Source organism: Lithobates pipiens, unplaced genomic scaffold, assembly GCF_037356315.1.
Source record: "Lithobates pipiens isolate NorthernLeopardFrog02 unplaced genomic scaffold, aLitPip1_a1.2 Scaffold_19, whole genome shotgun sequence".
Lineage (NCBI taxonomy): Eukaryota > Metazoa > Chordata > Amphibia > Anura > Ranidae > Lithobates > Lithobates pipiens.
Window position 1 is genome coordinate 441,815,145 of NW_027507764.1, and position 27,251 is coordinate 441,842,395.

Sequence of the window (27,251 nt, forward strand, 5' to 3'; positions counted from 1 at the left end):
CAGTAAATGCCTGGCTACATGGCGAGGAATATTGGTTGTTGTTTAAAGAGGCATGGTTAAAAAGAGTATGAGTCTACTCATAGTATACACTGCACACATTTGCTACAATCCTTGTACCTAACAAATACTCTAATATTGTGACACAAGTGAGAGTCAAACAGACACATATAAACCTCAGGACACGATATATTTAAAAAAAAAAATCTTCCATTACATAGGCTTTCTGTCTAAGTCTGCCTTAAAGAAGAACTTCATTAAAACACTTTAGGGCTATTTGCTATCCAGCAACCATCAAAGAAAAATGCTTTGGTTGGTAGAATGTAACATACAGCACAGCATACTTTTTTACAGGAGCTGCATGTCATGCATAGTAGAGGTAAAAATATTGTAACAGTACAGGACATCTTCCTGGCTGTCAATGGTTAAGGGAGTGGCAGGTGCCAGCACCCACTACGTCACTAGCAAACCAGTGATGTCACCAGGCCCCATTAATTTACTGTCCAAGTATCCTAGGCCATGTAAATAAAGGTGTGAAGTTAGCATGACATTACTGACCAAATATGGTCACCTGGCCACATTTTGACAATTATATCACCCGGGAGACCCCTCTCCTTTGTGTACTTTTAGTGACGGTGTCTGGGACATGTTATTTGGTGTCAGCCAGTGAGCAGATCATACGTGTTCATTTGGTCAATGGGATTTTTTTAAATTTTGGCAAGTGTCAGGCATGAGTCATCATAATTAAAGTGGATCTGTATTCCTGGATGTAATTGATAATTGATTTGCATTGTGGCATTTTTTTTTTCAATAAAGGACTTGTCAAAAACTGTGTAATTGTGTTTTTTTTTTTTGTGTGAATGAGTAAAGTTAATATGTGCCCCTTTCTCAATCAGATAGGGGTTGGTATCTGTTTTCACTCTTTTTTTGTGTGAATGGGTAGATTTAGTATTTGCCTTCTACTCATTCAGATGAGGGGTTTGGCATCAGTGGACCCCATTATTATTAAAGTGGCCTTCTCCCTTGTTGAGTACTTAAGGCCTAACTGTTCAAAACAGTGTTTCATGCCTCACCCCTCCCCCTTTTATGGCCTGCCAGGCTGCATGCTCAACTATAAGTCTGGTATTGATTTTTTGGAGTCTCCACACCTTTTTTGTTTTCTTTTGGCATCCAAACCAGATCCACATTAAGGATAAGGGCCTCATCATAGGTGTGCATAGCCTATTGCATTAGGGTGTGCAGCACAAAGCAGCCAATGGTGGGTGTGGCTAAATTGTGTTTACCGTGGGAGGTACTTAAAGGGGCATGGGTAAATAAAACAAAATCCTTTGTCACGTACCTGGTCAGTGAACCTGACCTGTAGAGGAAGGTCTCTCCTACAGCTCCGGCGGGAACAGGAGCATGGTGAGGTATTATTGCCTGTAATCAGTCCAGTAGTCTGCATGGCAGCAGTCGGTGGGTAGAAGTGGCAAAGGAGCAGGCTGATAGCAGATGAGCTGGCACGATGCTTGGCTGGAGGCAGACTGTAGTAAGCAGCTGGAAGCAGGAACCAGATGGAAGCTTGCTGGGCTGGAAGCTGTAGCAGGCTGGAAGAGCAAGGTGCATGGTCAGACAAGCCAGAACGGTAACAGTGGAGCAGATCAGGTATAGACGGCAGACAGCAGGAGGGTCAGGTAACAAGCCAAGTCAGCACAAGGAAGCACAATCAAGCGGAAAAAGAGGCAGGAGCAGAATCCAAAGACAAGCAGGGGTGGGGGCAGGTAGCAGACAAACGCAGGTCAGAGGTAAACTGGATCAAGATCAGAGATCACAAGGAATCAGGAACACACAGAAGCTGCAAACCAAACAGCAACAAGCCCATACAGAAGCCTGTTTAAATAGCCCATTTGGTGCCAGAATTAGTGACAGATGCTCGTATAGATGCATGAGTGCGGATGTGTGTGCCTTTGCCCACAACTATGCACATCTGCCGAGGCATTTTCCAGTCTGTGCATGCACATATGTGTGCACCAAGAGAAATCATCAGCACCATGGACATGCCTTCCCTGATAGCCTTCCTGTACCCATAAAATATCCTTCGCTCTCCCAATAGGTCAATTGTATACTAATGCAGTGAACTATGGGTGCAGCGCAGTGTACCCATGGTTTTCATTAGGGTTAGTTGCACTTTGCCATAGACTTCATTTATCTCCCATGGTTTTGGTGCACTTTCTGAAAGCGCATCAAAACCATGAGACATCATAGAGGTATGGTAAAGTGTAGCTAGCTCATCATAAAAAAACACAGGAACACTGTGCTGCACTCATGGTGTGGGAAAACCACACCACATTAGTCTGAAAGCACCCTTACCTCTATATATTCACTTTACCTGTCAGACGGTCATAATGTTATGTCTGATTGTGGCATACAGTGCAAACACTGTCTGCAGCCATAGCACCTGTGTATTCACAGGTACTGCAGAGTTTGACAGGAGTAGTAACAGTATAGCAACAGTTTACCTTACTATAGACATAACATCAGATATGTTTTTATCTTACCAGAGAAAAAACTGTGCACAATTTTCTAATTATGTCTGCTGCATGCCAACACCTGATGGGATTACAGCCGATCTACTGAGAGCATATCACTCTGCTAGCAAGTGCCGCAGTGGCTGGGGGTGGCAGCCGGGACTATAATCTCACAATTGGCAAACCTGGTTGCTGCCTATGCCCCAAACATGAAGAAAAATGTCTCTACATTAAACCTCATTTGCCATGTAGTTGCCTATCCCATTAACTTGTTAAGCTCTTCTTGCAAGGTTTCCACAACCTGCGGAGAAGTTATTGCCCTGTTTAGCTTAGTATTGTCCACAAATACAGAGATTGAGCTGTTTATCCCATCCTCTAGGTCGTTTATGAATAAATTAAATAGGATTGATCCCAGGGCAGAACCTTGAGGGACCCCACTTTCCACCCGGACCATTCCAAGCACTCCCCATTTATCACTATCATTTGAACTCACCCCTGTAGCCCTATGGTCCATGCCGATGTACCTTACTTTGTACAGTACATGTTTATGGGGAACTGTATCAAATGCTTTTGCAAAATCCAGATACGCCACATCTACGGGCCTTCCTTTATCTAGATAGCAGCTCACCTCCTCATATAAGGTTAGATTGGTTTGGGTAGAACGATTCTTCATGAATTCATGCTGATTACTGCCAATGATACCATTGTTATTACTTAACTCTTGTATATAGTCCCTTATCATCCCTTCCAAGAGCTTGCATACAACTGATGTTAGGCTAACTGGTCTGTAATTTCCAGGGATGTATCTTGGCCCTTTTTTAAATATTGGTGCTACATTGGCTATTATCCAATCAGCTGGTATCATTCCAGTCAGTAGACTATTCGTAAAAATTAGGAACAATGGTCTGGGCACTCGGGTGCAAGCCATCAAGTCCTGGTAAGTATTAATGTTTTTAAAGTTTTTCAAATCTAGTTCTAATTCTTTCCTCTGTCAGCCATGAGGGTGCTTCCTGTGACATGTCATGAGGATAAACATTTCAGTTTTGGTTACTAAAGCCACCCAATTCTCTTGTGAAGACTGAGGAGAAGAATAAATTCAATATCTTTGCCATCTTTGCATCCTTAATAACCAGATTCCCTTCATCATTCTTTATGGGACCAATATTATCTGACCTCCCTTTCTTAATATTTACCTAAAACATTTCTTGGGATTTTTTTTACTCTCCTCCGCTATGTGCCTTTCACATTCTATCTTAGCTGCCCTGATTGCATCCTTACATTTTTTGTTGCATTCTTTGTGAAGTTGGAATGCTGATGATGATCCCTCAGCCTTGTATTTTTTAAGGCCTTCTCCTTTGCTTTTATATGCATTCTTACGTTGGCGTTAAGCCACCCAGGAATTTTATTAGCTCTTTTAAATTTATTTCACATTGGGATGCACTGGATAATACCCATATTTAATATGCTCCTAAAACATACCCATTTTTTCTCCGTGTTCTTTGTTCCTAAGATTTTATCCCATTTAGTATCTTCTAGCAAGGATCATAGTTTAGGAGAGTTGGCTCTTTTGAAATTCAGTGTCTTTGTATTCCCCTTATGTTTCCTATTGTGTGATTTATACTGAAACAAACTGACCTGTGAACGCTATTTTCTAAATAGCCTAGCATTTACACATCCATGATCAGGTCTGTATTGTTGGTCTAGTAACGCTTAATTTCTAGTTGGTGCATTTACCATCTGACCCAAATTGTCCTGCAAGACATTTTGGAAATGGTGAGCCTTAGATGAATGTGCAGTTCCTTCCACCCAATCTATGTCTGGATAATTAAAATCCCCCATTTTAATGAGACTTCCCATCCTTGCCGCTAATCTAAATTGTGATAGGAGGTCCGCCTCTGCATCCTTGCTCTGATTAGGGGGTCTATCTATTATCTATCTAGTATTACTTTGCCCTTAGTTTCCTCTCTTTGTAGCTCTACCCATAAGGATTCCATCTCCTCCCTTACTGCCTTAGTGATGTCATCCATCTTCACTCCCAGCTGATCTGCACCCACCTCATTTAGGTGCAGTCTATCCATTCTATATAGAGTCGGTAACCAACTGAGAATTTGGCCCATTTCTCCAGGGACCCAAACCCCTTGTGCATTTTAACTCAGAATGGGAATGGATGGGGGGGGGGGGGATTGCTCTGGGAGGGAAAGAGAGGATTTCTGTGGCAAAGATTCATTTTGGGAAGGGTGAGAATGCTGATTAGTGTTGGACTTTTTTTGGAGGGGAGAGATTTTTGCCGAAAGGGTAAATTGGGGAAAAGTATTGCCTGCAGGTGGAATTTTGCACTTTCCTGACCCATACACTGTGTGTTACACACCCCTGACCCTGATTCCTTCACTCTTTTTGTGACTCTTTTTGTGACACAAAGTGCAAGGGTCAGGAGTATGTAACAGAGTGCTGCAGTCCGTGTTGAGTTTAAAAACATAACACAGCATGCAGGGGTCCTGGGTGTGTAATGCAATGTGTTCAAGAATGTAACACACAGAGTGCTGTAGTGTACATGATATGTGTAATGTCAGGAATGTGTAATGCAATGGTCAGGAATATTTATAGAGTAGTAGGAGTTAGGTGTACAAAACAAAAAGAGTGAAGGAATCAGGGTCAGGGGTGTGTAACACACAGTGTATGGGTCAGGAAAGTGCAAAATTCCACCTGCAGGCAATACTTTTCCCCAATTTACCCTTTCATGCAAAAATCTCTCCCCTCCAAAAAAAGTCCAACACGAATCAGCATGCTCACCCTTCCCAAAATGAATCTTTGCCACAGAAATCCTCTCTTTCCTTCCCAGAGCAATCCCCCCCCCCCATCCATTCCCATTTTGAGTTAAAATCCTCCTCCACCCCAAGGATTTAGCCCAAATTGGTGGATGTCAGGATTTAGTTAAAATCTTGGGATGGTCCTACTGAATGGAGGATGGTTGGGAGGTATCCTAACTAGCTAAACATACCCCCCATCCTAACTATTTAACCCTACCTCTCCCAGCCTGTCTACCCTACCCTGCATCAAAATCATCAAGCATACACCCCATTGCTAAATATATACACCTTGCTGACCCACCATGTATTCCCACCCTCCAAAATATTCATGTTCCTGTAACCTAACATTCTAACTACCTAGCACACACAACATAACCACATACCACTAACTCCATCTTCCCATGCTAAGCACCTAACAACTCTTTTACCCCCCATCGCCCCAGCAATTGTGAGCTTCCTTGTACCTATAAAATTTACTTTGATTACTGTGCCACAGGCACAATTTCACAGACACATAAAGACACAGCAAGGGGCAGTCCAGAGGTTGCCCTCTGGGGATAAAAGGAAAGAGCCAAGAGACCTTGCTGACTGCTGGAGGAGGGGTTACCTATAGGGGTTGGAGTGGAATTTGTCAGATGAGTAGGTTCAGACATCACTAGTGTGTTATAGAAAGGGAGGATCTCCATCCAATGGAGATGTTATTTCCCCTGAAGGAGGATTAAGGTTGGGATTTACCGATCTCCAAAGTGACATCAGTCAGTTCTGGAATCTCCTCTCCTGCACCTGATTTCACATACTTACAACCAGCCCTGGACTCCACCCACTCCCAGCACTGACATTCCCGCCCAACCACTTCACTGGGACTCAGCCTAGCCCAAGTTCATCGGGCAGACACATCTGCAGTTCTGCCCAATTATGTCTGTTACTGTGGGAATCTGCATTCCCCCAGAATGACAACATATGTAGGGAAGTGCCCAGGTCAACCAAGAGATGCAAGTGCATCACTAACACACCCCTGGCTGATGCATTAGTGGAGTCAACAAATCCAGGTTGGGAGGTATGCTTGTGTGGCAGGTGATTAGGGTGTGCCCAGGCACACCTGGCATACCTAGTGAGCACACCTATGGGTCTCATATGTATTTTTAATAAGAACTTCACACCTTTGAGCATGTGTGTGTGTCCTATTAGAATCTATATCAGACCTTCATCTAGGATAAGGATCTTTATAGATAAAGAGAATCCCCGGCCGTTATTTTACAACAGAAAAGTAAACTGGCCAAAGCTGTAATTTGGCAGAAATTTAAATGGTATTTATTTTTGTTAATATCAGTTTTGCTGAAGTAGGTTGTATACATTGTACAGATGCATCACTTAACAGGCAGGTAAAGAGCATCCCCCAGGCATGTTATGTAAATTAATTTAGCGTTTCTACTGTTGCGCTCAAAGCATTATTAACCCCTTCAACCTCTTAGGAAGTACCATTACATCCTTAGGTTGAAGTGGCAGTCCCAGGTTTCATGGCTGCAGCCATGATCCTGGTACCAAAATTTACAGCCGGCAATGGGTTTTAAGATAGAAGTGATCTGAGAAACTGTACAGCCCCCAACCACTTCTACTGGATGTGAAAGGGGGCCCCTCTCTTGCCACCACCCGCTTCCTTTACCAGTCTCTCCAATGTGACCCGACTCCCCTTTGTGATATAACAAACTGAATGTGACAAGGGTTTCCTCACTAGAGGTCTCAGTTTGAGGTTTACAAGCTGAAGCTCCAGGCACCAGTGATAGGGGGAAAAATCAGTCCCCCATAACACCAGACCTCAGATCAGCCCCACTTTAGACCACAGATTAACCCATTTAAACTCCCCTTTAGACCTAAGATCATCCCCTCTCAACCTCCATTGCCAGCTACCAGATCATCTCCATATTAACATTTCTTCAGACCTCAGGTTAGTGCCCCCCCTCCCCCCCCCCCGCGCCTTTAAACTTTTCTTTAGACTTTAGATGAAAATCCCCTTTAAACTACTCTTCAGACCAGCCTCCCCTAATGTCCCCTTTAAACTATTCTTTAGACCAGCACATTTCAATTTTAATTTCAAACCTCAGATCAGCATCCACCCACCCCCTCCACAACTCCTTGAGAGCACATTGAAGGAATCATTTTCCAGACCTCCCTTGTGGCTTTTTTTCATGTGATTTTCATCACATGACCAGAAACAGAAGACAGAGATAGATTTTCTCAGTCTTCTCTACTGGTACTGTGCTGATCCGAGTTCTAATATTGATTCTGAGTGTTCCAGTACCTAGAGCCAAGACATGGTGTGATTATATAGGACCTCTATAGCTCGATAGCTTATTCCACATTATGATGCTTTCTTGTTGATATACCAAACATACAATTATTATTTATTCATTTTCTGTCTAACAAGAAACTTTTATTCTTTAAAAATAACTAAAGTTGCAAAAGTTGCATTTTTAGAACATTGCTGATTCAGTATTTAATTTCAGTAAAGAACACAATAGTAACCCAGACCACATCAATTATATGAGCTGCTGAACAAATATATCATTACACTATATCCTTTTAATTTAATTTCACAAACCTATTGAACTCTGTGGTAGGAACTGATGTGCTTTAAAAAAAGCAAAATATGCTATTTAGATTATAGGGCACACAGTCAAAATGACATAAAGATAACAGCATTAACTTTGAAAACAAGCTCTGGCATCCCAAGAATTAATTAATGTCTTGATTCATCAATACTTGAATTCCATTTATAACCTCTTGTCTACTTAGTAACTCACTCTTCTGGCATTGCTTTTCTTGAAATTTTACAGAATCCCACCAGCTTATAGCAACAGTATCTGCAGTAGAGGAAACACTGACAAGTTCAGTAGTTAATTGTTTCTATCTGGAAACTAAAAGAGCTGTTGTGTTGCTCAAGTAAGTTTCAGTTCGTAAATGAAAAATGTGTAAATTGTCTGCGCCTACTTATCAATACCAATTTGCAAATTAACAAACATCCAGTGACATAATCAATACAACAATCAATCCAAATCTGTGTTTCCAACAGATGCAAAGTCTATATATATATATCCCAAAAATTCAGTGTAAAGTTCTTTAAACATATAATCCTTATATTGTGCTTTTTCTTCACCCTTGTGGATCCTGGGTAAATTATGTGAATCTCACCACCGTTCACCACTGCGGTCAACTTAATTTTAGACCTGTTCATGACGATACGCATTGGATGGAGTCGGGTGATGTAGCACTGTGGAGGTCAAAAGGAGAGCGAGGGACTGGAGCAGCAACTCCATTGAATGTTTATGGTTTATGGGGAAGCGTTTGACTGGTAATTTTTTGATTGAGGAATGGAGGAGGAAGGAGGATCTATAGAAGTATTTAAAGAGCCACACCAGCATAATATGACCCAGAGAGGGGAAACAAGGACAGAAGGAACATAAGGAGATGATATACCAGGATTTGAACCCCAGCAGGGGAAAGTGTATTTACACCTGGAGACAGATCTAAAATGAAGGTGAGCACAGAGGAGAATGGTGGTGGGGTTCACATAATTTACCCAGGATCCACAAGGATGAACAAAAAAACACAATATAAGGATTATATGTTTAAATAACTTTACATGGGAATTTTGGGATATATATGCATCTGTTGGAAACACAGATTTGGATTGATTGTTGTATTGATTATGTCACTGGATGTTTATTAATTTGAAAATTAGTATTGATAAGTAGGCACAGCCAATTTACACATTTTTCGTTTATTGGGAACACAATTATTTCATGTGCAGCCCTTATTATATAGGATTGAGACATTTTAAGGAGCACGGGATAACAAAAATATAAAAGTTTAAGTTCTTACAAACATAAATATGCTGTATCTGCTCATGTGGTAGCCATGGGGCCAAACAAATTGGAAGATCTTGTATGGGATTTCTCCAGCCACAATCAATTTTATCTTAAAAAAAATTGTTCAGAGGGTAACTGCATTCCTAATTATACTAGAGTTGCTGCTTGACATTGATTGGCTTCATATATACAGGTTTCCCTATAAGTAAATGCCTACTATTAAAATGGCCTTCATCAGCAGGATTTAAAACAGGAACTGAACTGTAAAAGCTACTCCCAAAAAGGGCAAGCAGAGATCAAAGGACTAGTCACTTGTATCTCCTTGATGTCACCCTACATCTGATCTTCCTCTACAAATGCCTTACTATGCTTTGCTCTTTTCTGTATCTGTGTGGGTGCAGCCATTTTGGTGGAGGAAAAAGTTCTGCTTCCTCAAGGAAGACCCTCCAGCAAGAGGAAGGCAGCATATCAACAACATCACCAAATCTAACTTCAAATCTTGTGAGATGTCCGAAGCAATAGCACCTTAGATTTCAAACTGCAGATATACAGCTGTGAGACTACAGAACAAAAGTGCATAGGCACACTTACATATTAGCAAGTGCACTGGTATTTAAGAGAGGACTTTAACCACAGAACCTCATGGCCCCCCTACTGCTGCCTTTCTCTTTAGTCACTTCCGGTTTTGCCGGTTGAAAACAAACCATTAGTGGCTTGTAAAAACATCATATCTTGGTATGAGCCAAAGCTTTTAAGGGCAGATTCTATTGCTATTTTAAGGGATGTTTACATTTCTTGTGATCACAATAAAATTGATAAAAAAAGGTACAGTGTAAAAATGAAAAATAAATAAATTACTTCATTTTTTTTTAAAGTACCCCGTTTCTTGTGCAGGTAGGTAAAGGCGAACACATGTGTTGGCCAGGGGTCAGTATGTAAACAGCAATCACAACAGACATGTCAGATCGAGAGCAATAATTCTAGCAGCATACCTACTGTGTAAATCTAAAATAGTAACTTGTATAGGCTTTTAAAGCATAGCCTATGGATAATATAATTTATGTTGTTTTTCACCATTCCACGGGCATACCCAATTTTAAAGTAGACATGTGCATTTTCATACTAATGCATTTTTGTCTGAATTTCAGGTATAAAGTGCAGAATCTGAAAAACGAAAGATCTGACATAAATTAATGCTTTATTTTAGTTTTCATTGTGACAACAGTTTGATATAGATAGGAGATACGGCATGACACTGACAATAAGAATCTGTGTCTATCTAACCTGTGGTCGAATGTACCTAACCTTAACTCTATTAGTCCAGGATTATTCTGCATAAAGAGAAAAGATTTGACAGAGAGAAAAGATTTGACATAGAGAGAAAAGATTTGACAGAGAGAAAAGATTCAACAGAGAGAGAAAAGATTCCACAGAAAGAGAAAAGATCGTTGCTGGATTTGGGTGGGGGAAGTAAAATAAAAATAATGATGATGATGAATGTTATTGGCTGATTGTAACCAAAGAGAAGGAGCAGTAAAATAGAACTAAGTACACACGTACAACCAACTTACTTGCAATTGCTAACAGAGAGAGAGACACACACTGAATCATTTCAGAAGACAGTCAATCTTAACTAGTCCATTTGTCAGAGAATCTAAATTATTTAGCAATTAAGCATAAGCACAGCAGCAGAACAATAGTGAAGCAAGCTACAGTTCAACTTAAGTTTTTCATAATAATCTGCTGCTATTGTGTTAGCGTTGTGAACTTGATAGTGATACTAGGGTTGCTAGTGTTGTGATAGCCTCAGAGGCTGCCCGTGTTGTGGGTGGGGAGGGGGTGATATGATTTATTATTATAGATTCTATATTATAGATTGAGATTCTATATACCCTATCATATCTTGTTACCTGTCTGATCAGTGATAACTATCACCAGTCCATTTTCTGTTTGCACTATATACATTCAACATGAATGACAAAGATTCGACAAAGCAGAGAAAAACATACAAACGTTGAATCTTTGGCTTATGGTGTCTGTTAAAAGTTCTAAGAAGATTCGACGGAGCAGCTAAACTATACGGAGTCATACAGTTTAGCTGCTCCGTAGAATCTTCCTTCAACATTCGACAGACACCATAAGCCTTCAATGAGAGATTCGACCTTAATTAATTTGGATTTTCAGACGAATACAATTTTTAACGAAAAAGTTAATAAATAAAAATAAATTTCGGGAGTAACTAAATAAATGTATTTTTCGGACTAAAACGATATTCTGAAACAAAATATTTCAGTGTGCACATATCTATTTTAAAGTGTGATATGGTTGGTATCTATTTACTCAGTGTTACGTCGTCTTTTATATTTTACCAAACAATTGGGTATTATATTGTCTTTTGTGCAATAAAATTCATTATTACCTGTCATACCGTGTGACATAAAAAATTGCAACGCCCATCATTTTTTTCCTATGGTCTCTGCTTTAAAAGAATATGTAACATTTACAGTTACAGTTCTAAGTAATTTTCTAGCAAAAAAGTACTGATCTTTACATGTAGGAAAAAAGTGTTAGAATAGGCCTGGTCTTCAATACAAAAGGTAACATATTTTGTGTACTGCTTAGGCACAATTAACATTCCTTAATACTTCCTATAATGTAGAAAAATATTCTTTGTAAGTTCAGGTCCACTTTAACTGCTTTTGGACCACCGCAGTACATTTACTGTGGGTGGACGTCACAGGCAGGCTTTGCGGGTGGTCGTCATGGGCAGCCTGAATGACGTATCTGTACATCATCCCTCCTGTTCCAGGTTAGGAGCAAGCGTCATGCCCGTTACTGAATACTGGGTCTCATGTGATCACTATGATTGGTCATAACGATCACATGATAACAATGTAAAAAAAAACTGTCATGAATGGATTTCCATTCATGAACAGCTTGCTAACAGTTGTGATCTGTGATGGGCCCACAGCAATCCCATGGTACCTGGCTACCTGTAGCTGGTAGCCAATCACAGATCACAACCATAAGCAAGCTGTTCATGAATTTTAACCTAATAATGACAGCTAATACAATTGCTTATACTGTGATCATTAGTGTATAAGCAATATGAGTGTAACAAAAAAAAATCCCTGATCACAAATGTTATCATTTTTTTTCATTTTCCCAAAAATTGTGACAAAAAATTATAACTTCAAAAAACTCATCATGTTTATAAATAGCTTAGACTGTATACTTTCCAAAAAGGGATAATTTGGGAGGTATTTGTACTGTCCTGGCATTTTATGGCCTGAAAGAAATGAGATGCGTATAAATGTAGGCACTCTCATTTTTCACACAAACCAAATAAAAATACACTTATTGGTATTTTTTTTAGACATGTAGCAGAATACATTTTGGCCTAAATTTGTGGCAAAATTTGATTTTATTGGATATATTTTCTAACAGAATAGAAAATATTGTGATTATTGTTTTTGTTCCTCTCAAATTTAGCATAAAATGAAAAAAAAAACAGTGGTCATTAAATACCACTAAAAGAAAGCTATATTTGTGTGAAAAAGTTATATAAATTTCATTTTTGCACAGTGTTGCATGACCACCCAATTGCTAGTTAAAGTAGCACAGTGCTGAATAGCAAAGAATAGCCTAGTTATGAAGGGGGTAAAACCTTTCAGGGGTCGTAGTTAAAGAATTGTATGTGAATTCAAAGAAAATATTCTAGCATATAATTTGTAGCAACGACATTTGATTTAATGACCAAATGCTCTGTTGAGCACTGTTCTATAAATACTGACAACAATTGTCAACCAGCCCCTTCCCTCATTTTTCTGGGTTACTTTAAAACTATAATTTCCCTTTCTAATTTTTATAATCCCTTATCATTTCCTGTTATGCAATATAAGAGACACTTTCTACTTATATTGTGCCCATAGGTTTCACTTTGAAGTCATTTTGACTTGCATTACCATTTATCTTCTCATCAGGTAAACCTGTACTGCACATTTCTAATTTACTGCCTGCAGTGCCCAGCCATCTCTTCAAGTGAGGCACATAAATACTATTAGAACCATGTAACTATTTTGTTTGTTGCTTAGCTCAGCTAATCTTTAGATACGTACATTTCAAATTAGTGTTTCTTAGGAAAGCGGTCTAAGCTTTAAGTGAAAATAAAGCATAAGCAGATAGATGAGTTTATAGCATATGTTGTAGATACATTGGTGGACTATGCTGCTTATCCTTTGCTAGTACTTAGACTACAATCTTTACTTTTGTTAACGATAAGCCCGTAGATCGGTCAGCCTCCTGTGGATTTATACAAAGCAAATCTACTTAGGAACATGTCTGAAAGGTCAAAGTCATTTTAGTTTTGGAGCATGTTGCTGGATTGTAAAGGCAATTGATTTAGCGTTTGTAAGAAACTAGCTCTGGGAGACATGTATATGTGATTGCTTATGCTTAGGAGAAAAAAATATATATTTGTTAGAACTAATAGAAATTGCAACCTTTTTTTATTAGACTTCAAAGAATCCGACAACTCTGCTTTTCTTTTAGTAATTAAATATTTTAACATTGTTGCAAGGATTATATATACAGTATATATATATATATATATATATATGCAGTATATATTTATATACAGGTGATACTTGAAAAATTTGAATATCGTGCTAAAGTTAATTTATTTCACAAATGCAACTTAAAAGGTGAAACTAATATATGAGACTCATTACATGCAAAGCAAGATAGTTCAAGTCGTGATTTGTCATAACTGTGATGATTATGGCTTATAGCTCATGAAAACCCCAAATCCACAATCAATAAAACAAGGATTGTACATAGAACAATATCGGACCTTTGAAAAGTATAAGCATGCATATGTACTCAGTACTTCGTTTGCGCCCATTTTGCAGCAGTTACTGCCTCAATGAGGCGTGGCATGGAAGCTATCAGCCCGTGCCACTACTGAGGTGTTATGGAAGACCAGGATGCTTCAATAGCAGCCGTCAGCTCTTCTGAATTGTTCGGTCTCATGTCTCTCATCTTTCTCTTGGCAATACCCCATAGATTCTCTATGGGTTCAGGTCAGACGAGTTTGCTGGCCAATCAAGCACAGTAATCCCACGGTCATTGAACCAGGTTTTGGTGCTTTTGGCAGTGTGTGCATGTGCCAAGTCCTGCTTGAAAATGAAGTCAGCATCCCCATAGAGCTCGTCTGTGGAAGGAAGCATGAAGTGCTCCAAAATCTCCTGGCAGATGGCTGCGTTGACCCTGGACTTAATGAAGCATAGTGGACCAACACCAGCACATGACATGACTCCCAAAATAAGCACAGACTGTGGAAACTTCACACTGGACTTCAAGCATCTTGCAGTGTGTGCCTCTCCATTCTTGATCCATACTCTAGGTCCTTGGTTTCCAAATGAGATGCAAAATTTGCACTCATCAGAAAAGAGGACTTTGGACCACTGAGCAACAGACCAGGTCTGTTTTTTTTTAGCCCAGGTAAGATGCTTCTGAAGTTGTTTTTTGTTCGGGAATGGCTTGACAAGAGGAATACGACATTTGAAGCTCATGTCCAGAATCCGTCTGTGTGTGGTGGCTCTTGATGCACTGACTCCAGCCTCAGTCCACTCCTTGTGAAAGTCCCCAACACTTTTGAATGGCCTTTTCCTGACAATCCTCAACAGGCTGCAGTCATCCCTGCTGCTTGTGCACCTTTTTCTTCCACACTTTTCCCTTCCACATAACTTTCTATTAATGTGCTTTGATACAGCTCGTTGGGAACAACATTTTGCAATTACCTTTTGAGGCTTTCCCTGCTTATGGAGGGAGTCAGTGATGGTTTTCTGCACAACTGTCAGGTCAGCAGTCTTTCCCATGATTGTGACTGAGACTGAGAGACCATTTAAAGGCTCAGGAATAGGGATGGTATGGATATTTTACTTCACTAATAAACCCAGACCAATCTGGCTTTACGGCTGGTAGACAGGCGTCGGATGCCACCCGTAGAGTCATAAATCTTATCCATTATGCTAGAGCCTGTCGGACGCCTTCTCTCCTCCTCTCTTTGGAAGCGGAGAAGGTGTTCGACAGGATACATTGGGGCTACATGGATCTTGTCCTCAAGAAGTTTGGATTTGGGGGTCCAATCCTGTCTGCCATTCTAGCTCTATATTCGTCCCCTTTGGCCCAGGTATATACATCAAATATGCTGTCCCGACCATTCTCTATCTCAAATGGAATGAGGCAGGGGTGTCCCCTGTCTCCTTCAATATTTAACCTCCTCATAGAGCCCCTAGCTGAAAAAATTTGATCCCACACTAAAATCGTAGGTCTTTACACGGCCGGATTCATAAAATAATCTTTTTGCAGATGATATAATTTTATTAATTAATTCCCCACTTCAATCTTTGACCCATGGCCACCATATCCTAGAGAATTTCAGTAAGATCTCCTATTACAAGGTAAATTACACCAAGTCACTTATTCTACCCCTGGGGGTTCCTCCGAAGCTCCATGATAGACTACATGCTCTGTTCCCATACACGTGGAGTGCAGAGGGGGTACCCTACCTAGGCCTCCACCTGACTCCTGATCCAGCCAAATTGGCTGATGCCAATTACCTACCATTACTGAACAGGATGCAGGTGGAGACTAAATGCCTATCTAAGTTCGAACTAACTTGGTCAGGTCGACTGGCCTCCTTCAAGATGCTCCTGCTTCCCCAAATACTATACGTATTCAGAACTCTTCCAGTTCCTTTTAAAAACACGCACCTTAGGGCCTTAACCCTTCTCCTTAGTAGATATGTTTATGGCACTAAGAAGCCTAGGTGTTCAAGGACTAACCTAATTAAACATAGGAGGGTGGGAGGCATGGTTTTTTTGGATTTACAGGACTATGCTAGAGCTGCCAGATTTACCCAATTAAAAACATGGTTTACAAACACCTCAACCACACCATGGTGTACTATAGAGAAATCACTCAGCCCTACTAGAGTTCTTATCTCTTTACTTCTATTAAATAAGTGGAAGCCGTTCTTATTGAAGCAACTCCCCTTGACCATTAAAGCCTCCTTGATGGCCTGGAGGGATCTTTGCAACCGTAAGCCACCTCCCAACACCCTAGTCGAAATACCTCTCCTTATCCACATATTAGCTAAGGCCATACCTGACATCACGGTTAAGGAATGGCAGGTAAAAGGTATTGCCCATGTAGTGGACCTATTTCAAGATGGGGAACTCAAGTCTTTCCAACAATTAAAGGAGCAATACTCCCTCCCACTTAATGGCGAATATAAATATCTCCAAATTGTGCACTTGTTAAATTCGGTGGACTCCTGGCGCTTGCACCTGCCAGATTCTGTTTGGAAGTTCTATGGGAGCTTGTCCAACCGAACAAAGGGTATTTCACTGTTTTATAATGTTCTTCAAAATAAACTGATCTTCACTAAAACAACTCCCTTCCTGAAATGGGAAGAAGACCTGAAACAGTATTTTACCCAACAACAGTGGAAAACGGCCTTTAACACAATCTATAGAGACTCCAGATGTGTGAACCTCTGGGAGCTATCCCAGAAGATAGCACTGCGGTGGTATCTCACCCCTTACAGACTACAAAGAAATTATACTACCAGTTCCAACCTCTGTTGGAGAGGCTGCGGAGAGGTGGGCAACATTAAGCATATCTTCTGGTCCTGCAAACACTTAACTAGTTTCTGGAATAGCATTGTTTGCCTACTGGCTTCTATCACAGGTGTTCTGGTATCCCTTGCTCCTGAACTGGCAATACTGAACCTTAGAGTAGAAACCTTCCCTAAATCCCTTAGGACAGTTGTTATGCATGTTCTTCTGGTGGCCAAACTAGAGGATGAATGTGGTACCCAATGTCTCAGAGGTGATCCCTATTGTACAAACCAACTAAACATATGAATTCCTGCTGGCTAACAGACTTGGCTCCAGGGGAAAATTTGAGGGGCAGTGGAAAGCTTGATGATCATGTGCTCAAAAGTGATGTTCATGTGCTCTGTTACGAATTCTTGAATTGCAATTCTGATGTAAAAGATTCTATATCAGGAAATGCTGTACCAAAGTGTGTATAACCTGACTATCTCTAGCTTCAGTTTGCCCTTGCACTCTTAATTTCCCTTTTTTCTCTTCTTCTATTCTAATAACCTCTCCATCTTTGGCTGAATCTCCACTCCAGCTATATCCTTACTTTATTCCCCTGACAGGGGCTTTATATACAGAAGGTATCATTTGAATGTATCTCCTTAGTGAAATCTATTAAAGGCACAAATCTCTCTTTATTCTCAGTCAATAGGATGGGATGTCAATGTAAATATTCCATTTGCACTGTTATATCAATGCCCATAGATTATTGGTTTGTTAGACGATACCCTCTACATAGAGGTTATTATACCTTGTAATTCTCTTTCAAAAAATCTTAATAAAAATTATTGATAAAAAAAAAAGACCTGCGTAACAAGGTAATGAAACTTTACAAAGATGGAAAAGGATATAAAAAGATATCCAAAGCACTGCATATGCCAGTCAGTACTGTTTAATCACTTATTAAGAAGTGGAAAATTATGGGCTCTTTTTATACCAATCCAAGGTCAGGCAGACCAAGAAATATTGCAGCCACAATTGGCGGAAGCATTGCTCAGGATACAAAGAAAAACCAACAGGTAACCACAGGAGAAATAAAGGCTGCTTTCCAAAAAGATGGTGTGGTTGTTTTTAAGGAGCACAATTTAACGATACTTGAACAGAAGAGAGCTGTATAGTTGAGCTGCCAGAAGGAAGCCTTTACTGCACTAATGCCACAAAAAAGCCAATGAGGCATGTCAAAGTGTTGTTGGGCATATTGTAACCAGGCTTTTTTTTTGTGACACTTGTACAGTAAATGCTTCTTTCTGGCAACATGACAATGCAGCTGTTTTTTGTTCAAGTATCATGGTATTGTGTTCCTTAAAAGCAACCACACCAGAACAGGCTGTAATTTTCCTGAGGTTACCTATGGGTTTTTTGGCTTAAATTGTTCTTGATCTACATGACCTTGGCTTGGTATTAAGAGATCTCCAAATTTGCCACTTCTTATTAAGTGATTTAACAGTACTGACTGGAATATTCAAGGCTTTGGATATCTTTTTATATCCTTTTCCACCTTTGTAAAGTTTCATTACCTTGTTACGCAGGTCTTTTGACTGTTCTTTTCTACCTCCTCATGGCTCAGTGTCTAGCCTGCTTAGTGCATCCATGTGAGAGCTAACAAACTCATTAACTATTTATACACGGACACTAATTGTGATTTAAAAAGCCACACATGTGGGAAATTAACCTTTAATTGCCATTTTAACCTGTGTGCTACCTTCTGTGTCTATACTAAGGCCAAACATGCCTTGGTATGTAAACTTTTTATCTGGGCCATTTGGGTTATTTCTGTTATTGTTATGATTTATAAAAGGATCCATAAAAACTATATGATAATAAATGGCTTCATGTGATTGCTATCCTTAAATAAAAGAATTAATGGCAATATTGCACAATTTCTGCCAGGGTATGAAAACTTTTGAGCACAGCTTTATAAATTTATATATATATATATATATATATATATATATATATATATATTCAAACCCTACATCAGATTTTGGAGAAGTTGGAGAAATGTTTTTATCCCTTTTACACACACCTAAAATGTGTCATTGGGGTTTATTTACTAGGCAGGTAGAATGTTTACTTTGCACTCTCCAAGGAATTTCTCCCTAGAGTTTTAAAATTCGATTTTTATCATATTGAGCCCCATATTTCTCTCATGATAGGTTTACTTTAATAATAGATTTCCTTTTCTCTATAGAAAATCAAATGAAATTAAAAAAGAAAGGTCATGAGAATAATGTTATGCATATTAAATGGGAATATGCAAATATCCTCAATTGATCGTCCTCTAGTTATACTTGGTCTTGAACATATTGATGTTGTTTTTTTCCCCTTCTACCTTATGTTAATTTGGTAGAAACATAGCATTTTAGTTGTATTTGCAGTCTTCTCCCATAACAAGTTTTTTATGAATGCATAGAAGATCAATGTTTAAATTCCCACAGAGAAATAACATTGAATGACCAATTTAATGTAAATAAACAAATCCTAAACTTTCTTCATTTGCATAGCTTTCTGGCAAATGTGTTTACATCAAGAACGAACTCTGAAGAGCACATTTAAGCTTGCCATGGTGCTCTCTCAGATTGCCTTTTTGCTCTTATAAAAAAAAAAAATCCATACACAACAATACATAGTGTCCCTGAGATTTCTTTTTTATGAAAATAATGTCTTACTATGTTTTTCTGCCTCCTTAGAACACTCTCTGTGAGCTTGGTAACTTCTCCTTTTCCATCTCATCTCTATTTGTTTGGAATAAGCAGTGGCCATTAGTTACGGCCATGTGCACTGATCTATGCATATTATAAATCGTATAGTTTGTATAGTTCCTACATACAGTGAGTCACCTCCTCCCTATCCTGAACATTCTCCCATATTTAAAGAGGAAGTAAAGCCTGATGGGTTTACTTCCTTTTTGTCTCCCTGCAAAGGTAAAGCATAATGGTCTACTATGCATCGCATAGTAGCCCATTATGTGTCACTTACCTGACACAGGAGCTAGCGATGTCACTGCTGTCCCCTGTAGCACGGAGTGTCCATCTTATTCCAGGTATCGCTGCTCCAGCCACTCACAGTGCCGGAGCAGCGATGATGTTACTCGCACAGGAGCCGCCACTAACGGCATATCACCGTTAGCAGCGGCATGCCCAGTGCGCCTGCGCGCCGCTGTCTACGACGCATGCCTGTCTTTTTGTAAATATCTCCTAAACCGTGTAGGTTTAGGAGTTATTTCATGGACCTACAGGTAAGCCTTAATCTAGGCTTGCCTGTTGGTCAAAGTGGTTTGTAAGGGTTTAAAACTACTTTAAAAACTCCCTACCCCAATCTGTCTGACTATATCCTACTCTATCCACTTTTAGGCAATCCCTGAAAACGTTTCACTTCAGAAAAGCCTATCCTACCTCGGCCTAACAACTGTACTTTAATTTTCTCCAGCAGCTCATCCCCAACAGTTATCACCTTTGGTATCACTTTCCCTTCCCTCCTAGATTGTAAGCATTAATGAGCAGGTCCCTGTGATTCCTCCTGTATTGAATTGTATTGTTAATGCACTGTCTGCCCTCATGTTGTAAAACACTGCGCAACCTGTTGGCACAATATAAATGCTGAATAATAATAATAATCATTGAGAATAAATGTAGCCACCCTCTGATGTGAAGTCAGATCTCAGTAGCAAAAAAAATCAAAACAAAAAAAAAAGATTTGAAGGAGGTTGAGATCAGAGCAGTGAGTACTTTTAATGAGTTAGAATATAGACTTGCGCCTTTTTACTGCGCACCCTTATCCAGAGCTGAATCCCAATTCACTGTCACTATGATCTTCTACAAATGCGTCATCAGCAATGATGAAATGTTCTCAGACATCTACCCAACAAAAGAAGTCTGCAATGGGCTGTTTATTGAAGCTGAAGGAAAGACCATCACCTGAAGAGAAGGTGACATCGATGTGCCAGAATGAGGGAGGTGATGGTGTAACAGTATTAGGAATTGACTTTGGAATGAACCATAAACGTCAGGAAAGTGGCTTCACAAAGGATGCATTCAAATGATATATTAAAGACTATATGAAAGCCATTAAATAATAATCCTGGAAGAGTACTTTCAGGACTGGACCAGTATAAAAAAAAATTCAAAGAAATTCTTGGAAACTTCAAAATAATTATTTTTTTTTACAGGAGAGTCAATGGACCCAGAGGATTTTTTTTTTTTTTTTTTAACTACCAATAGGATGATATAACTCCCTTCATGATTTTCTTCTTAGATGGCTTGGAACTTGAAAAATGTTAACCATTTGGATTGTTTGATGCAACCAACTCTAAAAGAAAACAAAAAACAAAGAAGAATATAGACTTGCATAGATTTTTTTTTTAAATCAAAGTTTAGTGTCACTTTAACTGGCCACTGCAATCTCCCATTCATAGCTACTGGGACACAGTGGTTGCGCAGACACAGCCACTGTACCCCAATATGACATCCATGTGGGTGTGGGTACGAAAGCATGCAGGTGAGTGTCCCCAAACTCACTCTGGGTGTGTTCAGGGACTGTTCACCCACAGGGAAGTAACATGAGGTCCATACAGCTGCTGCATCTTTATAGATATCTACATGATTGCCAGCACAAGGGATGCATGTGTCATCTGGGCATCCCTGTTCTAGTAAAACATGGACTGCTTGGGGTACAGACATATCAGTCAAAAAATGAGTTGTCCATGCGTCAAAATATTATAGTTGACCTAAGTGAATCTTGAGACCATATGCACCTCAGTTACCATTCCTTCTTTTTCTAGTCCAAGGAACTATCTTCTACTGTTTACTGATTTTCCTTTCTTTTGGTATGAATATTGCTGCCTCAGCCCCCAGGGATGTTGCTTCCCATGGTGCCTTCAGCTGCCAACACTACCCCTTGTATATTGAATTTGCCCGTAGGTAAGAGTGTTTGGGAATATTGATTGGTCCCCCCTCTTCCATATATTCCTCTCTGTGCCAACTACTAGATTATTTTGTATTCATTTGTATTTTTTATTATAGATATATCCAATTTACACTTGCTCCTGATGAATGGGAATACCCATGAAATGTGTAGAGCTACTGTCATATGCTATACCCTTGCACTCATGTGTTTGAGATTATTCACTACTATATATTGAGTATAACTATTACCTTCAAGATTACCCATGTTTACCACCAATCAGATTTATGGGTTGCATTATAGTACTCCTATTGCTTTACAACAACAATTATTTTGGAATATGTGTGTATATGCAGTATATGAATTATCAAGATGTTATGTATTGTTATTTATTCTATTTTTATCATGTAGTTATATTATGCAGGAATCAATAAATATGTCTTCACATACCCAATGTTTAGGATTGTGCTTCATATAAAGTTCCAACCTACCCCCCCTCTTTTGAACACTAATGGGGGTGGAGGCATATGAATTTACACATTCATTGCCTCACACAATGTCCTAATGTCATTTTTCCCCTTCCCCTTTCTTTTTATATACTAAGTGAATCAGTCTCAGGGGGAAAGGGTGATTGATCCAATTTAGAAATGTTGGTTTAGTGCAGGAGTTGGACTTAGTTTCTTATTACTTCCATCTGTTGCTGTTTTCTTTTCTTTTATTAACATTGTGGTGCATGCTAAAATAAATCATCCTTTAAAAGTATTTGATTGACAATTTGATTTTACATTATTTACATGTTCAGTCTCTTTCTAATGCTTATGGCTTGCTGGGGGTCCCTATGTACACTAACAGAGCCTAGAAACATGTTCTACATACCCGTTATAACTGGCCTTTTTTAGTCTCAGACTGAATATAAACTGTAGCTCTGGAATATAAAGAACACTCCTATGATCTACATTTCATTATGGGAGTTATTCATTCTCATCTCCAGTATTTCTGTTTGTTGTGGATGACACCTTGCCAACTTGTTATTACACGTGGGAGATATAGTCCACAACAAGTTAAGGTGCAAACATCACATAATAGTATGCTCAAAGAAGAGGCTGTCTGTATAAATTTATATGAAACGATAGTACATATGAGATATTTCAATGATCAAGTCCCAGGAAAATGCCTTTCGTTCCTTAGGAGTAGGAATTCAACACGCAGGGCTGCCACCGCAGGGAGCTGAAACCAGGCTCCTAGATTATTACAGAGATACAAAAAAAGAAGAAGGGGGCGCCTCTGGGTGTAGATTTTTTTAAAAAGCAGTTTTTTTCGCAAATCATTCTAAAAGCAGAGAGATTTTGCACTCACATTTTCCATAATAAAAGCAAGCATGTAGAATAAGAGGGGTTATCTGATTCAGTCCGTCAATCCTATTCCGGTCCGCAAGTGTCCTGTTATCCTCTCCTGGCGTTACCACTGGTTAGTTGTTCAAGAGAAGCCGGCTCGGTGGACGCAGAGGATGTTATTCCAAAGCGAGGCTTGGTTTGCTGTGACATGCGAGTCGCGGAATTATGACGTCACGCCGTGATTTTTAACTACAGGTAAGCCTACAATAAGGCTTACCTGTAGGTGACATGAATATCTTCTAAATGTGCACCAATTAGGAGATCCTCACCCTGCATGGAGCCAGTGACATCACTGGCGCTTGCATTCTGAAGGTCTGGCATACCGTGCACGCACATGCGCGGCAGTCACATCATCACAATTTCAGCCACTCACACAGCCGGAGTCCTGAAACCCGAAAGGAAGACCAGGGGAAGATGGAAGCCCTATCATGGGTGACAATGCACCACTGGAGGGCTTCATATTAAAGCGGAGGTCCACCCTAAAATGGACCTTCCGCTCATCGGAATCCTCCCCCCCTCCGGCGCCACAATTGGCACCTTTCAGGGGGGAGGGGGGTGCAGTTACCTGGATAATCCAGGTAACTGCACCCACTTCCGGGATAGCTCTCTGCGGAAAGGGGCGTAGATTACGCCCCTTTCCGCAAGTGCCCGCCCCCTTCCGCAAGTGCCCCGCTGCCTGCTGGGAAACACACAGATCCCAGAGGCAGCGGGGACCGTCCTTATTGCGCAGCGCAACTCGCGCATACGCAGTAGGGAACCGGGAAATGAAGCCGAAAGGCTCCATTTCCTGATTCCCATACCCAAGATGGCGGCGGCAGCACCCGAGTGACGATCTACAGATCGGCTTCGGGTGCCGACATCGTGGGCGCGCTGGACAGGTAAGTGTCACTATTTTAAAAGTCAGCAGCTGCAGTATTTGTAGCTGCTGGCTTTTAAAAAAAAAAAAAAAAACGCGGAGGTCCGGTGGACTCCCGCTTTAAGGCAAGTATTTCATAACTAATATGCATCGCATACTATGTATTATTCGATTTTTTACAGTTTCACATGGGTGTATCAACTCATTATACATACACACACACACACAAATATTAGTATTAACTTTTAGGTATCTTTACTGTGTTAAGTGAACTCACTAGAATTATTGTAGAAGTTGCATGGTTTTCTGCTATAGTGCTATGTCACTTGGAGATTTTAGTACTACTTTTACCTTTTGGCCTTGTTCACTGCCATGACTTCAAAGACATGTGACTTTCGCACAACTTTGAATTTGAAATCCCTCTGCGACTTCATCATGGTTTGCATACGACTTCTTCAACAGACAAGTGGCGGCAGTGTGAACCAAAGGAATAAATGAAAGCAATTTGTTTACACGTGACAATGTTAGTCAACATTTTCACACACACACACAAAAAAGATAATTTAGAAATGATTACGGGATTTCTTATAATGACTTTCCATTTGCTTCCTCACTATCCTTTTTCCTGCCAAGGAGCAGGGAGAAAAAATGTACTGCTCCTCTGATTAGAGCTAAGAGTTCTCTACTCACCCCCATGTGGCAACACTGGTGCCTGGGTGGCCAATTGTCAAGCACCACTGAAAGAAGTTAAGTGAGTAGCATGATCCAACATACCCAAAAGTACCTGTTTTTTTTTTTTTGTTTACTTTGCTTATGAAAAGGTTTGGAGTGGCAGGGTAGCAACAGAAAGTAGATCATACTTGGTAGGAGTAACAAATTAAACTTGTTGCTTTGCTCTGCTTGGGAGAAACCCAGTTTTACTTTAAGACATGGTACTGGCACGCATGAACAGAAAATTATTAATTCAAATATTCAGTTTTTCCCTTTGTGATATAAGAACAGCTAAACTGTGTTGTGTAATATAGATGACTAAAAGGAGTACAACATTTCCATTTTATTTTTTCTTCATATAGAGGTTGTGTGTCTCGCTGTAATAAAATACTGGCTTTCAGTGAGTGGAGTAGAGCAAAGCTAGCTTGGGATGACTGCATCCTACACAGCCTGCATATATATGAATCATCTATGCTCAGAATGTAAGTTAGCACATTTGCTTTATCTTGATTCAAATAATAGTCTTTACAGTCTGTAGACCAATGCTGGAAGTTTAGATTTCTAATGAAGCAGAAACGCAAATCTATCATCGCAAACTACACCCCACCACTTTTAATTAAACACTAATGGTGTCTTATAATAAATTGCACAGTTAAATTACATAAGATGATTGTGATGCTTGCTACATGTTGTGAAAATGCCAGTTAAGATATCAAATACTATTCTAAATATTTTTTTCATTTTTTTTCTTTAATATCTGTATAATTTTTGGGTAAATATCTATTGACACAAAGCATTATGAAATGCAATTAAGAATCACAATTAACATTCAGCTTTAAATAGAATATAATATGTATGAATTACATTTTATGATAATTGGGGAAGAGGTGAAATATATTAATGATAATAAATAGGGAAAAGTTGCCACTTAATTACATTTAATTACTAGGTAAATTACTCTGGATGTTGATTGATTAGGCCTCCAAAGCATGCTTTTTTTGTCTATATGACATTCCCCAATCAATCTTCTTTCCTTGCTGCTTCTACCGCTTTGACAGAATGATGGAAGGGTTTCCATTGGTCCTTATAGCTGATATAGGGGGAAAAGTCATAACAATTGAAGCCAAAAGAGGTTGAACCCAATAGGGGAAGATAAAAGTATTTTTTTTTTCTTTAATAAAGAGGAGCTGAACTTTGGAAGCTGTACTCAAAAATGTCAGGCAGATGACAAAAGACTAGTCACCAGTATTGCTGTAAGGGCTACCGAATGCAGCCTATCCATCAGCTAGTTTCAGGTAGAGCCTAATTAGTGGAATCTGATGGACCACCAGAACTGCACCCTTCAGCTCTGGGAACCACAGTGTCACCAGCAGGTAATCCAGGTTCTGACAGTTCCCTCCCTAAAGGAGCTGCCTCCAGATACTCCACTAAGCCTATTTAATAATAGATAATAGTATTTGTCTCTTATGCTGGAAAAGCCCAAAAAGAAGATCTCCCATCAGCCATGTCTGAAGACTTTCCAGATTTCCTTAGGCCATAGTCTTTTAACCTGCAGGATACCCTACCACGAGGGTCAGACAACTTCATAGGTGTCCCACCGCCAGGGTCTAGAAACTAGCTTGGTGCCCTGCCTCTGGGGTCTGAGAGCTGTGTGGTTACCCTGCAAGGTCTGATCCTTTAGGAAGCGCTTGTAATGTGCAGTTTCAAGCAGCTGCACATATCCCAACCCTGGGATTCAATGGGTCATCTTAATGCTTAACACTGGAGTCTTTAACCCATATCTGTACCCTGATGCCAGGGCATCCCTTTGCCATTGAACATTCCACATCTGAGTTGGTAATCTGGTTGCTAGAAACTGCTTTGCATTTCAACAGCCACCCAGGTCTTTCCAATGCACTGGTTACCCATTGCGGAGATTACACCTAGGTTAGGAAAAAGTTCAAATGGAACTTTTCCCTAGAAGACCTCTACTATTATAGCTGTTATAGTGGGTGCAGTAAACCCCAGACGATATCTTAGCAGATGAAGCACGTCAGATCAAACCTATTGCATCACCTTATTGGATTGATACGCGCTTATTTTACTTCAGAAAATGTGAGTGTAACTATTAATTTTTTTATAAATAAACTTTTTTTTTTTATGTGGATTCATGCTATGTGTGCTTTTTATTCTTTTTTTGCCATTTATGCATGAGTACACACCACAATATATATCCTTGGAGCCTCTCTTCCTTTGTGGATTGTGGCCATAGTGTGGAGAGCGAGATCGTTATTTATCCAATTGTTTGTCCATATCTACAGAGGTGCTTCACTCCTTGGTGTGTAATAACCGACAAGCCTGAATGATTCATGGGGCGTAGGTCCTATTGAATCCATACTTTCGGGTAAGCCCCAGTATTATCGGTGGTGGTGCTCTGTTCATGCACTTTCACCAAGCGGAGTTGGAGTTCGTGATTTATTCTAACTTATAACAGTATTGTTTTTCTGGATTGTGTACAGTTTATTATAAGTTGTTTCACTGCACTTGTATTTTTCGATTATT

General features: G+C 39.8%; 1 protein-coding gene and 1 pseudogene across 3 annotated transcripts in view; both read left to right on the top strand.

Moving 5' to 3' along the window:
* SNTG1 (syntrophin gamma 1) overlaps positions 1–27,251 on the top strand; it is a 923,961-nt gene that overhangs the window by 366,258 nt on the left and 530,452 nt on the right. The gene's annotated exons all lie outside the window — the stretch shown is intronic.
* Positions 20,655–21,149, top strand: LOC143998348 (translationally-controlled tumor protein-like; annotated as a pseudogene).